The sequence below is a fragment of the Crassostrea angulata genome, chromosome 7 (assembly GCF_025612915.1).
Source record: "Crassostrea angulata isolate pt1a10 chromosome 7, ASM2561291v2, whole genome shotgun sequence".
NCBI classification, from domain to species: Eukaryota; Metazoa; Mollusca; class Bivalvia; order Ostreida; family Ostreidae; genus Magallana; species Magallana angulata.
The window spans coordinates 28,107,801-28,125,646 of NC_069117.1; positions in this window are offsets into that span (position 1 = coordinate 28,107,801).

A 17,846-nucleotide genomic window follows, 5' to 3' on the forward strand; every position below is an offset into this window, starting at 1 on the left:
ATACCCTGAATGTCTAATAAAAGACAAACTAGAAAACACGTATTCAAAACATATAAATTTTAAGTCACATAAAGTAAACATACATGTAGTTTGTCAGTACAATTCAACAAAATTTAAATCATTTACTTTAAATAAATTCATTAAAATACATATCTTTGAAAGATGTTTAGTCTTGTGTAATGTCAACAAATGTTGAATTCTGAGAAGAGAGCTATTTACAGCTTCAAAATGGTTTGTTATGAACAATTTGACTGTAATTTCTCGTTTTGGAGCGATTCTGCAATTTTCTGGGTATATGGGAGGCATTTTTACTGAGGTGAAGGCCTTTCCCCAGACACAGTTACATTATTCCAACTCAGCAGATTGTAGTGAAATTAATAGCATTTTTGTAGGCTTAAAGCTTGGTTATGCAAATGTCAACAATATACGTGTCGATGTATCTATTTCGTAAATGTCCGATATCATATCCAATACCAACCCGTGCACGCACGGGTCAAACTATAGTGAAATTTATAATTAATGTATAGTGCTTCCCTGTCTAAATAATTATAAATTCAGGTTTTCTTATATGTGTTTGGGAGTAGATCATTTTTTAAACATTATATGCATTTACACTATGCATCCATTTTTGCCCTAGAGTAAACACCAATACTCAAGGGGACACGAAATTGACAATTTTAATAGAGGACTTATTGGTCAACATACTTGTATTTATGAAGTCAGTTTTTCTTTACAGATGTGTTAGAGCAGAGAAGAAGATTTTTTAATTAATATGCATTGACACTGTTTGGTCATGTTATCCCCCCTCCCGCAACCCCACGGCCTGAACGCCTGACCCAGGGGCCATACATTCAACAATTTACTTAGAGGAGTCCGGGGACATCAAAATAATGGATTAAGTTTTTCCCATATGTGTGGGTGTAAAGAAGAAGTTTCTAAAATTTAATACATTTTCACTACATGGCTATATTGGCCTGCCTCTAGGGCCTAAACACCTGTCCCAGGGGCCATGAATTTCACAATTTAGGGAGAAGACTTCATGGACATCATTACCATTTAAATAGTTTTTAACAAATATTTATAGTAGTAAGTAAGAAGATTTCTAAAATCTAATTCATTTTTAGCTCACCTGAGCTGAAAGCTCAAGTGAGCTTTTCTGATCACATTTTGTCTGTCCTCCGTCTGTCCGTAAACTTTTAACATTTTCAATATCTTCTCAAGAACTACTGGGCCAATTTCAACCAAACTTGGCACAAATCATCCTAAGGCAAAGGGGATTCAAAGTTGTGAAAAATAGGGGCCACACCCGTTTTCAAGGGGAGATAATAAGAAATTAATAAAAAATTTCGATATATTTTCAAAAATCTTCTTCTCAAGAACCAGAAAGCCAGTAAAGCTGAAACTTGTGTGGAAACCTCAGGTAGTGTAGATTCAAAGTTGTGAAATTCATGACCCCTGGATGTAGGGTGGGGCCACAATGGGGGTCAAAGTTTGACATAGGAATATATAGAGTAAATCTTTAAAACTCTTCTTATCAGAAACTAATCAACCAGGAAAGCTGAAACTTGTGTGGAAGCATCCTCAGATAGAGTAGATTCAAAGTTGTGAAAATCATGACCCCTGGATGTAGGGTGGGGCCACAATGGGGGGGGGGTCGAAGTTTAACATAGAAATATATAGAGTAAATATTTAAAAATCTTCTCAGAAACTAATCAGCAAAGAAAGCTAACTTGTGTGGAAGCATGCTCAGGTAGTGTAGATTCAAAGTTGTGAAAATCATGACCCCTGGGGGTAGGGTGGGGCCACAATTGGGGGAGAGGGCGAAGTTTTTACAAAGGTATATATATATAGAGTAAATTTTTAAAAATCTTCTTCTCAACAACTAATCAGCCAGGAAAGCTGAAACTTGTGTGGAAGATGCACCTCAGGTAGTGTAAATTCAAAGTTGTGAAAATCATGACCCCTGGATGTAGGGTGGGGCCACAATTGGGGTTTGAAGTTTTACATAGGAATATATAGAGTAAATCTTTAAAAATCTTCTTCTCAGAAACTAATCAGCCAGGAAAGCTGAAACTTGTGTGGAAGCATCCTCAGATAGTGTAAATTCAAAGTTGAGAAAATCCTGACCCCCGAGGGTAGGGTGGGGCCACAATGGGGGGGGGGCGAAATTTTACATAGGTATATATATATATATATATATATATATATATATATGGAGAGAGAGAGTAAATCTTTAAAAATCTTCTCATAAACTAATCAGCCAGGAAAGCTAAAGCTTGTATGGAAGCATCCTCAGGTAGTGTAGATTCAAAGTTGAGAAAATCATGACCCCTGGATGTAGGGTGAGACCACAATGGGGGGGGGGGGGGAAGTTTTACATAGGTATATATATATTGAGTAAATCTTTAAAAATCTTCTTCTCAGAAACTTATCAGCCAGGAAAACTGAAACTTGTATGGAAGCATTCTCAGGTAGTGAAGATTCGAAGTTGTGAAATTCATGACCCCTGGATGTAGGGTGGGGCCACACTGGGGGGGGGGGGGGTCATAGTTTTACATAGGAATATATAGAGTAAATCTTTAAAAATCTTCTTCTCAACAACTAATCAGCAAGGAAAGCTGAAACTTGTGTGGAAGCATCCTCAGGTAGTGTAGATTCAAAGTTGTGAAAATCATGACCCCTGGGGGTAGGGTGGGGCCACATTTAGGGGAGGGGGCGAAGTTTTTACAAAGGTATATATATAGAGTAAATCTTTAAAAATCTTCTTCTCAACAACTAATCAGCCAGGAAAGCTGAAACTTGTGTGGAAGCATTCTAAGGTAGTGTAGATTCAAAGTTGTGAAAATCATGACCCCTGGATGTAGGGTTGGGCCACACTGGGGGTTTGAAGTTTTACATAGGAATATATAGAGTAAATCTTTAAAAATCTTCTTCTCAGAAACTAATCAGCCCGGAAAGCTGAAACTTGTGTGGAAGCATCCTCAGGTAGTGTAGATTCAAAGTTGTGAAAATCATGACCCCCGGGGGTAGAGTGGGGCCACAATGGGGGGGTCGAAGTTTTACATAGGAATAGAAAGAGTAAATCTTTAAAAATCTTCTTCTCAGAAACTAATCAGCCAGGAAAGCTGAAACGTGTGTGAAAGCATCCTCAGGTAGTGTTAATTCAATGTTGTGAAAATCATGACTCCCGGGGGTAGGGTGGGGCCACAATGGGGGGTCGAAGTTTTACATAGGAATATATAGAGTAAATCTTTAAAACTCTTCTTCTCAGAAACTAATTAGCCAGGAAAGCTGACACTTGTGTGGAACCATCCTCAGGTAGTGTAGATTCAAAGTTGTGAAATTCATGACCCCCGGGGGTAGAGTGGGGCCACAATTTGGGGGTGTTAAAGTTTTACATATGAATATATAGTGAATCTTTAAAAATCTTCTTCTTAGAAACTAATCAGTCAGGAAAGCTGACACTTGTTTGAAAGCATCCTCAGGTAGTGTAGATTCAAAGTTGTGAAAAACATAACCCCCGAGGGTAGGGTGGGGCCACAATTTGGGGGGTCGAAGTTTTACATAGGAATATATAGATTAAATCTTTAAAAATCTTCTTCTCAGAAACTAATCAGCCAGATGATTCTTTATGATTGTTAAGACTTTGGCTTGAGGACAAATCTTCTGCCTCTCAAGAAGGTTCAGAGTTTGATGTAGCTTTATATCCCATATATAAACAATTGTTAAGGATCTTTTTGAGAACTGTAATACTCAACATGTGATATGACAAAAACATCATCCTGTTAGAAAAGGGTTTAATGATTATAAACATAAAAATATCCAGGGGAAAAATGGATTTTATTTATACAGGATCTACATGTATTATTTTACATTGTCCAGATTGTTTGTATTATGACTCCATTAAGCTGATTTTATCATACCTTTTGTTCCTCAGCTGAGCGATGTGGCCCATGGGCCTCTAGTTACTATATATATTTACGTATATAGTCATATTGGCCCCACGGTAGAGCCCTGAATCCCTGACCGAGGGGCCATGAATTCCTCAATTTTAGTAGAGGGTTTTAGGCTTATAATAACTATTCATTCAGTTTTCCCCCACATGTATGTGGGAGCAAAGAAGAAAATTTTTGAAAATTTGGCTTAAAAAAAAATTGGTCCCGCCTGTGGCGCCCAAGGACTGGTAGAGCTATGAATTTAACTATTTAAATTCCCCTTACCAGGGATACTTCACACAAAAATGGTAATCATTGGCCTTGTAGTTTTCAAGAAGTAAAAAATGTAGTATCATTATGTTAGCCCACGATCGACAACGCACAACGCACGACGACGGACGAAAACAGTTAACAATAGATCACTTAATAACAAAATAAGTAAATTTACTTTGATCATTCGGCTCTGCCATGTTCATCATCAAATTAAAGATGGCGTACAGGAAACACAATAAAACGATATTCGAAACTAAATACATTTAGATATATTTTCCATGAACAATTATCAAATTGTGCTTTTTTAAAAATCTACATAAAAATAATCCATTTGTTAAAAAAAAAAAAAAACCGTGATACTATTCCAATATAATAAAAACGAAACTAGTAAGAAAAGTTATAAGAAAATTAAAAAAATAAAAGTGAAAAAACCTTGGAATGCATGTATTTTCCCGTATCTTCATCATATGCATGTATTTCGGTAATAAAAGAATATAATTATAGTGTTTTTTTATATAAGCCAAGACTTTTAAATGCTCATTGTATCATCCATCGGTTTTTTTTTCTTTAGAATGAATCATTCGTGACCACAACCACGAGTCGCAAGGTCGACTGAAGTGAATAAAACATGAACGAGTTGGTTACTTTGCCATCTCAGTTTGCGAAATTCATACGGTATTTAAATATATGATTAAAGGTCTTAAATTCACTTGACTCATTGACACTGTCTCCCAGTTATTCAATTTCCCGGAATTTTTTTTCGATTTGAGCAACATCGACCACAAGTTTGAGAATTATACTTTCGCCTCCTCGGAAAACCAGGATCCCAAAGGTCATTCCAAAAGAAAACAGATATATTTACATTATATGCCCTCATACTTTGTTTATATTCAATCATACAAAAATAAAAATAGTCCCTCTAATAATCTTGTGATGAGAGCAGATTGACCTCCATTAAAAATCTTTTTGGATCCGCGCCTGCTGGTGATGTAATTTAGTCTACCAATATACCTATCGCGATTTAAAAGGGATTGGACATTGACAAAAAATAAACTTTGATATTACCCCTGAATCAAACCAGGAATTCAATATTTTTTCTAATCTTGCCGTTTGATTACTTTTCACGATTTTCATATTAAAAAAAACCACCCAGAAATTTCTAGGACGAAAATACAAAAATAAATTTTGGAAACGGGTAAATTTGGTGCTCTAACAGGAAATTTCCATAGGGTCTCGTGGTTAAAATTGGTAAATTCCGAAACGATCCTTGCAAATAAGGGGTGATACATTATATGATTATAAAATCTTAAAATCATGCAAGAAATTTCATCAAAATATTTCAGGTAGATATAATTTGATTCGACCACGTTAATAAGCTTGAACACCGTGGAAGCGAAACTACACAAATAAAACATTTAGCAAGTGGCAAAAGAAGGTAAAAACTGGTTTTAAAATGTTTCAGATAGAAATTCGTGTTCTTAAAATATCTTCATTTTCTCCCTATCTACAAGGCAATTAACTTACGTTAGTGCGAGAACATGTTTACCGTCCCATTTAAAAGACCACTCTGAACCAGATGTAATTTGTTTAATAATTTTTTAACACAATTAAATCAGATATTCTTGATGTGATACCAAGCTATACATTTTTGTAACAAAACGCTGATAAAACTGTCGTGATACTTGCAAAAGCTAAATATATAGAAATATACTCCATGTATACTATTACTCTAACATCTGCCAAATGGTACAAAGCACACGATCTCTACGAAGTGTATGTATATGGTATACGTCAAATACTTTTAATCCACAATAAACGAGATAAGAAAAAAACTGTCCACTCGCGTTAGAAAATATACACTGAAATAGATGAGGTAACAAAACTCCGAATGCAGATGAATACACGGAAACTTCAGATAAATATTTCTTCATAAAAAATATTTAAAAAAACCTTTCCACTTCTCAAGATGTGATATTCATAACATAAAAATATTCAAAATTCCTAAGCATTTCTGTGATTTTAGGTCCCCTAAAGTAAAACAGGGAAGACTATAGTATTTATTGCGGTCTGTCAGTCATTCTATCCCCTCTTTGTTTTCCTGCTGGTTTGGCAAATTAATCGATTTCAAACTTCCTGTGTTTTATAATCATTATACAAAATTTATAAAGCGCCATATATAATTTATTTTGAATTACTCTATAGCACTGTACATGTAAAATTTATGGACATAAAGCTAAGAACATAAAAGAATATTCCTAAATACAATAAAGTAAAAGCTACAAACATCTGTACCACTATAATTATGTAAAAATCAATACTGCTCTGTATCTGTACTCAATTAAATAAAGTTTAAAATGCGTGAAACTTAGGAATAGTCCAGATAAGCCTTGGTAAAAAGATAATAAGTTTTCAATGTTCTTTAAAAACGAATGAAATTTCTCTCAAATCCAAGATTTTTGGGAAGATTGTTCTACAATGTAGAACCGCGCGTCACCATACGACCAAGTTCGCGAACGCGCAGGGACATCTTTGGCTTGTAGACCTGGATCAGTTCTGTGTAGGTTTATAATAAAGTAAAAAAAAGTTAAGCTTTATTCATTAGGTATTTAACGTTATTAATTTTTAAACCTGACTCTTTTTTATGATCGGGTTAGATTAGTATTCTAGTAAATGAAGGTAGAAAAGGGACCTTTTCTTGCAGGTCCTACTGTGCCATTCAATCTATAACAACAATTATCATCAAGTTCGACTAAGTTACTTTTTAACCGGGTTATCCAACGGAAAAATATCTGGTTATTAAAATGGTGAAAATGGCGGGCGGGCGGCTGCCAAAAGGGTACCCTTATTGTACGGACAACTCCTCCTACAGTTTTCAAGATACATGCATATTGCTAGGATTTTGATTTCTGATAAATAATGAAAAAAATACCATGCAATGTATACAAAGTATTAAAACCACCTCTAAAGCTAAAACTATCGTATTTCTTATACAGCGTTCCTCAGCTATTTTGGAAATTAGGAAGCATTGACGTCATGTGGGATTTCCAGAAGACACTTAGGGCTATTCTTAGATACAGAAGCAGACGTAAACAAATATGGCTTCAAATCGCTGTGAAACATAATCAGTACTAAAACCAGCAGATTGCACGCCTTCTTGATGAGGGTAAAAAACAATCAGAAATAAATATATTTCTAGAAATGACTATTCTACACTTGTCAAGTTTCTTTTAAAGAGATAATGCTCAAAGCGGAAAATCAAAACTTGTAAGTGGTAAGTCCGGACGAATTTCTAAACAGGGCTTCTTTAAATAATCGCAGAAAAAGTCTGAATATATGATGAAGACCCCACCATAATTAGCGAATTCTTTATATTTTGAATATGAATCGAACTCCAAACTCTTAAACATTACTTTAAATGGTCCAGATATGCCCACATTCATAAAAAACCCCAATAACCAAGTTCTTACTTAACTTTATGGAAACTTGATTTTAAAAGGTTATAAGAAATTGTGATAATATTATCGTTGTTCCTTAATGGTTTAGATTGATACTACAGACGTTTTATTAAATAAATCACAAATAACAGGAGTATTTTTAAATGTTCTAGTCTTCTCAAAAAGTACACCAGTTTGGTTGTGAATTTGAAATGTAATCTGAGACAAAAATGTTTAATCTCAGGTCATTTCAAACTTTGTCTACAGCCGTAAAATGTATAAAACATATGCATTTTAAAAGTGAATAATCAATAAATAAATAAATCACACACACGCACGCACGCACGCACGCACGCACACACACACACACACACACACACACACACACACACACACACACACACACACACACACACACACACACACACACACACACACACACACACACACACACACACACACACACACACACACACACACACACACACACACACACACACACACACACACACATATATATAAGATTCTTTACTTATCTTTAAGTCAAGTTTCTCTTTCCAATTTCTGCTTGGCTAATTATCCGACTGCTTGAAGTCCAAACTCGATATTTCAATGATAATTATACGTTTTAACACACGGTGAACAAACCTCTCATCAAATATAAACGTAATCTCAAAAGGTATCACTTTTGTAATAGTTAGGTATCAATAAATCTGATAATTATTAGCAAAATATTATCAAGCAGTTTTGGATACATAATAAGCAGTCACTTTGTCATGTAAACTACGTTTATATTATTCAAAGAGTTGAACAAAATATATTCCTTGTAGGACAGATATCTAGCTCACTGTTAAAAACAACCCCGTTTTTAACGTCATTAGGTGCTAACAAATAAAACCCCTGACATAATTGGTAGTGAAGATAACACATGAAAGAGATTTAATTAAGGAAATTAGAAAATGTATGGAATTTCACTAGTGCTTAACAAAAAGCAGAACTCATAAAAATAAATCAATAATTTGGTAGTAATGATAGCAAAAAGAAAAAAAAAATGTGTGGAATTTAAAAAACAATAGAAAAGTTAACTGATGGTATGCCTTAATTCCCTGTATTGTTTTCGGAAAGAAATGTTGTCACATGCTAACTTTATAAGTGTTTAAAATGCAAAATAATTATCGTGACTTGGATAAGAACTTTTGATAGTGACAAAAAAGACCTCAACTAGATAAATTATTTATCAATAGAGTAAAAATCTCTTCTCCATAATTACGTATTCTACCAATGTGTATCGTAGATATAATGTTTAAATGCCGAAGTAAGTATACCAAGTGAAACACGTCACAAAATGCCGCTAAATTATACATATCCCACAATTGAGCAAACAGTATACATGTGTATAGTCTATCAATGTATGAAACCTAGATATACTGATTTAATTTAATAGCAATGGAACATACCCATGAGGATAGAAGAAAAAACATTTTTTTTCTAATACGAAAAATATATAAAATATCACTGTACAGAAGAAACTAGATAAAGAAAGCATTATTTTGATGGATGTTGAATGGAACTATTTTCATGTTATTTGCTTTTACATCCGTTCATCTAAAATAACTAGATTGACTTCTTTAAATGAAATGTGTACGTACATACATATATCATTACATTTAATTTCTTGAAATTTCTTTTAATCGGGGTAAATATAATGTGATGACAAATAATCAGAATAATACGTTGACAAAGATGATTTACGATTCAGGATACATAAACGGCACATTACCAGAAGCATCAAAATAACGCGGAGGTAAGTTGATACGGTTGTCACTCTGCACATGTGTCAATACACGACTGGTTAACTAGAATACCCTATTTAATAGACTACTAAAATATCAACACGTTTTACCTTGAATATTTAGAATATAATATGACAATAACAAATAGTCAGCTATCTCAAAAATCCATAAAGCGAAAAACTAATTCATAGCAGAGCAACACGGACCTCGAAAAAGATAGAGGTTGGGCCAGGTAACAACGAGGGTTTAGCATCCTCTGTTGAGCGGTCGCACCCGTCGTGTGCTCCTTGTCACAATTTGGCATGTCATGATCGAGGTAAATGTCAAAATTGGGAAAGTGCCATAATAGGGAAAAAGGAAACGTTGATGTTTTAGTTTGTATGTGATGGTCAAAACACTAACCCTGAGCAAACACGGACCTCCATTACATTGGAGGTGGAGGACTAATCATCCCCTGCCGCATGATCAATGTCAAGGTCATGAAAAACGGAAGAGACCGTAGCCAGCCCGGTGTAAAAATAATGGTGTCTTTATGCTCACAAGGTCATTAGTATCGACCATAGAACTTGCGTAAGATGATTTAAGTCGAGGTTCTTGATATTCCTGTTTCAACAACTTGTTTGAACAGCTTGTCTCGTTTAGGAAATTGTTCGTAGTTAGAGCATGTTCTTGCATAACGATTAAAATCATGTTATAGTTTTGTCGTTAGTTTGCCATTCACGTCTCTTTCTAGTAAGATATCCTAATATGAAACTCATTTTCAGAATCTGTGGTATCTTTTATTTCAAATTTTAAAATGTTGCCATTTACACATAATTTAAAATGAATAAAGTGTAAAGCTCTATGAAATGTATATATAAAAACTGAAATTGTCATCAACAACAGGTTGTCCATGCATCATCTCAAATGCATGTATACGGTATTGTATGTGGCAGTACTTGGACTAGATAAAATTCACTCATAACCATTGTTAAAAGTATTGAATAAGCAACATGTCAATGCCTTTTGAAGCAGCATGCTCAAAATCCGAGCTGATCATGAAAACATTATTCATCTTTCCTTTTAAATTGTTTACAATGCTTTATAAAGGGTTGGTTTTTTTATCCTTTTTAAACAACTAAAGTGAAAGTGAAAGTTTCTATTAACTATATTTCCCTTTTAATATGTCGATTTATTATAAATAAAATGTTTAAAGTAGAATTTGTAGTTCATACCACTCGAAAACGTCAGTGTTATGGCCTAGATTGTCATCAACTTAAATTGATTGTTTAATTGTAAGCAGAATAACAACCGTGTTGTTTAAAAAATAGGATACTTTCTTTTGTGATTCATGTTACATGTAGACTGTGGAGACCTTGAACAGAATATAGAAAAATACATTCAAAGCCGCATTAGTGGGTTGTGTTATTTTTACTGCAATGACTAAAACATGTGAAGCCAGCATGAAGCACCAAAAGAAAGCATGTAATATTTGCATTTACATAATAGTGATCAATAATCCATAAAAGGGATCAAAAGTAGGCCTGTAAGTTAAATATTTTATCGAAAAGCAGACTGTTTAACTGATAAAAAAGCTAAAGTTCCATACTATTTAGATAAGATAAAAAAACTGCTTTGAAGTTTTAGGCCATCCCGTGGAGTTCGTGCTTTTATTATTGTTTTAGTTTTAATCGTTAAAGCAATCATTCACGTAAAGTCAACAATAATTTCCAAAAACAAATATCAATGAATAATGTAATAATAATTATAGATACTTCAATGATAACTGACATTCAATTAGAGCAATTGATTTAAAAGCAATTTTTTCAAAGCTAGGATGCGTGAAAATTGAGAGAAAATAACCAAAAGGATTTTTTGATGATACTTGAGGATAGATTTACTCAGCTTGTACAACTTATTAAAAATTCAGGATAATAGGTTGGCGATAATGTCTATTGGTTAAAACACTTTTAAAAGCTTTCATAGAAATTTTATGCCTATTAGTATAAAATGCTTTGCCAAAACCTAGCTGTAACTCTTGATGTGATGTGCTGTTTATAAAATAGTTTTCCGAAAAGTTGTGCTCTAAATCCTTTTAAAGCGACTGTGCTCACACATTTGGTAAATGTCCTATTAACTTAGGTCAAATAAAGTCATTTTTTGAATTATAAATAGTCATTTAATCGGTGGTGCTTTTCAAACCTGTCTTCTTATTCTTAACTACTCATCACATCCGTTTAATACAAATTGTGTGTGTTACTAGTGCAACTATAACTGCACATACTACATAACTGTTTAGCCTGCCTTTTTTAAAAGTGTTTACCTTCTGGTCGGTAAACAAGACTTGATATTTGTGGTGATGGCTAAAATGATGGCTTGTAAAGTACTAGTATATCGATCCCATTTTTATTACAGTATGGAATGTCTAACTTATTGATTTTGTTTACTATGGTCGATGCGTATATATTTCAAAATGAACGTCATGGTTAGTTAAAAGCATGCTTATCCCGTAACTGAAACACTTAAGTGATATTGACGGAAAACGGGAAACATTGATGGGTGGCCCATTACATTCTCACTTAATTTTTCCTAGTACAAAACATTTTCATCTTTAAGAATATTTGAATGGGTGCTTTTGTCTGACCATAAATAATTCAATATGAAAACCGTTGTCGTGAAAAACCCTGAAAAGAGACAGAAGTGCCATCTCTCGTGACTTAACGAATACATAAATATATTTATGCCCATCCATTGATCTTTAAATTGTTATTAGAGCCTTTGTCAATCAGCAACTACCCATATCAGTGCCATCTTTGATCTACAGCTTGTTAATGTTTAATTCTTGGAAAGCAACTTAACTCGAATATAGTCAGTTATTAATGATGAAACCTATTATAAAAGATTATTATAATCATGTTTGCACATTTTATCTTTGAATAGAGTGACCTCCCCCCCCCCCCCCCCCGAAAAAAAAAATTAAAAAAAATTGTCGTTTTGTATATAAACTTATCATGAGCCACTTGCACTTTTTAAATTCAGTATTTTACAAGCTTGCACATAAATGTAAATTTACAAACAGTGAAAATTATTGTTCAAAGAAAACCTGTTTACGGGCTGCGAAGAAAGTTAGTGCAATTATCTACATATAACACAAATTTTGTTATAACTGAAAAACTGAACGATGACTTTTGGTTCTGCAAGAATGAATACAATATTATACAACTCAACATCTGAGTCTGTTAAACAAGGATAATTGTGTCAAACAAATTATCAATCTTAAACAAAACAAAATTCAGAATTGATGTTCCTTTAAAATTGACTTATAACTTAAGTTTCGAATAGATACATGCAATGAAGAGTTATCTTTCTTTGTTAATCACACAGGATGAATCTCTGCCATTCAGTCAACTAAATGTTAACTGAATGGTCTGGAAATGTGACTGAATAGCATAATTATGCCATTCGGTAACATTTCAGTTACCTTTCAGTCACATTTCAGGTGACTGAATGGCAGAAATCCATGCTGTGTCAAGTGTAAATTTTCCTGGTGTCAATTATTATACCAACTGTTGGTCACATCGATGTCGTTCTGAATATAATTGTCAATTATTTCAAAACAAGGTCTGTGTACTTGACTGAAACCATGGCCCATGTTGTGTCGCTATACTTTTATAAAATTATTAGGCGATAGGCTTCAAAATTGATTCGTAATATTATCATATTAAACAAAGACTATTGTAAATCTAAATTTCAACGTTTGTCTCAAAATTAAGAGAAGGCGTTATTCCAATGTTAAGCCGAGCTGTCTATAGGCCGAAATTCTGTTTCATACCAATTTGGCTTTAATATAAGGTTGATATGACTTCTTTATACACTTAGCAAATATAAGGAATAACATGGATACCTTTTTAAAGTCTAGGAATATCATCCATTTGAATATTAAATTCGGCGGGTTGTTGCATCTTAGAGCTAGAATTAAACCAAACAAACAAGATATCTGTGAGCCATTGCTTACTAGTGATACCCCTGCTATGATGTGAATATGCAAAATAAGCAAAGTTGATATTTAACAGAAAGCTGGGATCCGATTGGTACAGAAATATATCCCACAATATGGCATGCCCAAACAAAAAGTGTTAAAATTTCAAGCATCTGCGATAAATAGTTGCTGAGAAATCTTTGAAGGAAATTTGTTTGAAAATTTTGGCTAAAAATAAACAGTACTCATTAAACAGGAAGTTGACGTCCGATTGGTACAATAATATCTCCCACGATATAGCATGCCTATGCAAATACTGTGTAAAAATTTCAAGCATCTGTGATAAACAGTTGCTGAGAATTCTTTGACAAAAAGTTGTTTGAAAATTTTTGCTAAATATAAACAAAGTCGTCATTTAACAGGAGTTGACGTCTGATTGGTACAAAAATATATCCCACGATATTGCATGCTTATACAAATACTGTGTAACAATTTCAAGCATCTACGATAAACAGTTGCTGAGAATTCTTTGACAAAAATTTAATTGAAAATTTTTGCTAAAAATAAATAAAGTCGTCATTTAACAGGAAGTTGACGTCTGATTGGTACAAAAATATATCCCACAATATGGCATGCCTTTACAAATATTGTATAAAAATTTCAAGCATCTGTGATAAATAGTTGCTGAGAAATCTTTGACAAAAATTTAATTGAAAATTTTTGCTAAAAATAAATAAAGTCGTCATTTAACAGGAAGTTGACGTCTGATTGGTACAAAAATATATCCCACAATATGGCATGCCTTTACAAATATTGTATAAAAATTTCAAGCATCTGCGATAAATAGTTGCTGAGAAATCTTTGACGAAAAGTTGTTTGAAAATTTTGGTTAAAAAATAAGCAAAGTCGTCATTTAACAGGAAGTTGACATCCGATTGGTACAAAAATATATCCCACGGTATGGCATGCCTTAACAAACACTGTGTAAAATTTTCAAGCAACTGCGATAAACAGTTGCTGAGATAAATGCGACAGAAATTTTTGTTACGGACGGACAGACAGACACACAAGGGTAAAACAGTATACCCCCTCGCCTTCGGAGCGGGGGTATAAAAATTGTATCTTTATTGCGCATATAAAGCTGCGGGGGATTTTGGACTTATAAACCTAATTCAGGAATTCAATATATTCTGTAAAGATTTCATACCATATACATTCTGTGAAAATTTACCACTGATACAGTACTTGCCTTAGACATTTTCCTTAACACCCTATCTGACCTCAAAAATTAAAGTATTTTCAATTCCCGACGAGATGTAGTGTCTCCATTCATCCTGTAAAGAAAACACGATTTCCTTTTTACGGGGTTGATAGGTGTGTTCAAAAGAGGCAACTAAAGTGATAGCATCAAAAGTAAAACGTCTCAGAAATGCTTTTGTATTAAAATTTCCACAGTATGTATAGGCATACTTCTCAATTAGTTTTAAAACAAGTTGCTGTCCTTTAAAAAAGGACTACAATACGTGGACCATTTGCATGTGTTTCCAACGAAAACGTGAAAGCCTTAAGATTATCAGAGATTCCACCGACTCTAGCCCTCTGGTTTAACCACTAAATTTGTACGTTGTATTACAGATACATGTATGTATAGCCCTGACTTTTTAAATCAGAATTTAAGGGTTCATACTTCTAAAATAATTATGATCTATCTATGAATGAAGTTTGCATTTATAGTATCAGGCATTCGGCGAATTCTACTATTTGCGCACACATTACGATTCGCACTACTTTGTTAACTATTGCAGTGACAGCTTTGTGTAAATTAAAAATTCTATAATTCCATATGCACTTTTCTTATGATTTAAACTTTTATACAGTGATATAATTTTTCAATCATGCCTAAATGCTTTAAAAATTTAAACGGGAAGTACTCTAGCCTCGCCTACTATAAAAGTAAAGTTAAGTTACATGTATATTCGGAAAACAACAAAACATTGCAAATTATGCTATTTGATGCATGTTGTAGTTTCGGCATTACATTAACTTATTTCATAATGATAATAGTTCATATCACATGCCAATCATATCCTTAAAAGGAATAATTTGTTTCTGTCCATTACAATTACAGCGCCTTTGAACTTATGCACATGTATGGCACGGAATCCCGATCCCGATTCAGATAAACGCGCAGGCTGAATTTTCCCCATAGCATCCGGTTTAACCTCGCTTATTTATTTTCTGCGTGGACCTCAGGGTCCACGCAATCACATTTTACATGATGTATGAAAATGTGATTGACGCAACACAGGGCGAAAAACAATCTTTAAGCAAGTCCTTAAAGGCGGCGTAAAGGTGGCTTAAAGGTTATACAATCTTTAAGCCACCTTTAAGTCACCTTTAAGCTGAGCTTATAGGTCCTTAATGTCCAAACTTCTTTAAGTTACCTTTAAGCCATCTTTAAGCCACCTTTAAGCATCTTTAAGTGGCATTTACGCTCCCTTTAAGTTGTCTTAAAACCATCTTTAAGTTCCCTTTAAGTCAAGTTTGATCAAGCTGGTTAATAAAAGATAGATATTATATGCAAAAGCTCTTTTATAGGGATGGGAGGGGGTCATCCGAGTGATAATATAATTTCCAAAGAAGGGGGGGGGGGTGTTCCAGGCGGTTTTAATTGTCGCTCCATTAAACACAGATCGCTATCATCAACACCGCTCCGATGGACACAGATTGCCGTTATAAAATTCTTTATAATTTTTGGGGGGTTTCAAAATTATTGTAGGGGTGAGCGCAGTCTCTGTATTTTAATCTGTGCATAAAACTAATTAAAGTATGTTTATTTCCTAATATACATGTAAATTAATCGGTGAAATCTCTCTCTCTCTCTCTCTCTCTCTCTCTCTCTCTCAGTTTATCTGGTTATTAAACAAAATAAAGATAATGAACCAAAAATGCATGATTTAATTTGATAATCGGTTTAAGGTTTGTATTTTTTTTTTCAATTTTCATTATTTCTAGGTCTAACTCTAGATCTGCTAGATACATGTTAAAGATGAAAAGACTCTCAACTGCCTTTGTTATATCGGGCAGGATATTACTGCTTTGTTTGTCTAGACATAGTTTTGTTCGTTTGTGTATATCTAATTAGAGTCTATTGTTTGTCCAACTTAAGAAAACCCCTGGAACTATCACAGAATATACAAGATATACACAACAGTTGTGTCGTGTGCCCAGGTGTACGTTTGTGTACATCTAATTAAAGTCTATTGTTTGTCCAACTTAAGAAAACCCCTGGAACTAACACAGAATACACAAGATATACACAACAGGTGTGTCGTGTGCCCAGGTGCACGTCAGGGTTTATAAAGGCGTTGAATATTAGTATGTACGAGTATACGATAAGTCTAGTGAATAAAAGTTAATTTACATTTGAAATTCATTTTCAAAGTATTATTTCCTAGCTCTGGGTTTCAAAAATGTTACGTCTACAAATTAACATGTATGTAAGAGTAAATTCTTGAGGCTAATTAATTAATGTACCGGTGATCATAAATAGGGGTTAATTATTTAAATATATGTATACGGGTGAATATGTCACATACCCGGCCTGGTACATCATACAATTGTATGTACTTAAGAAATAAACAACGTTATTTAGTGAACATGGCGTTATGAATAGCAATTGCTCTGTTGGCATATTCCATGATGCGCGCTAACACATCATGGAAAATATGCCAGCAGAGCAGTTGCTATTCATAACGCCATGTTCACTAAATAATCGTTGTTTGCATATATTATCTTATGTTTGCATTTTACCACTTGCAAATACCTGTATTAGCCGAGACCTTGACTTTTAGCTATGGCATCAAAAATAAACATTAGACTGTAATGCATCTTTTTAATTCACATAAATTTGTTAACAGAATCAATGATATTTTATAACAGTAATTCCTTTAAAATGTTATTTTAAGACATGTTCTAATTAAATACATCAATTTAATGGAGTTGGAGAAAAACACATGATGTTTTGTATAGTGGTTTAAATCTATAACGTCATGGAAAAGTATATGACGTCACACCTTTATAACGTCATAGTATACAGATAGAGCAATTGCAGTTATAGAAAAATAATTGCAGTTTCTCCGTATGGATTTACAGTGGGGAAGAACAATAGACATGCAAATATTTAAGAAATAAACCACGTTATTTAGTGAACATGGCGTTATGAATAGCAATTGCTCTGCTGGCATATTCCATGATGCGCGCTAGCGCATCATGGAAAATATACCAGCAGAGCAGTTGCTATTCATATCGCCATGTTCACTAAATAATCGTTGTTTATTACTTATATTTGCATTTTACCACTCGCAAATTCTGTACCATGTATTAGCCTAGACCTTGACTTTTAGCTATTGCATCAAAAATAAACATTTAGACTGTAATGTATCTTTTTAAT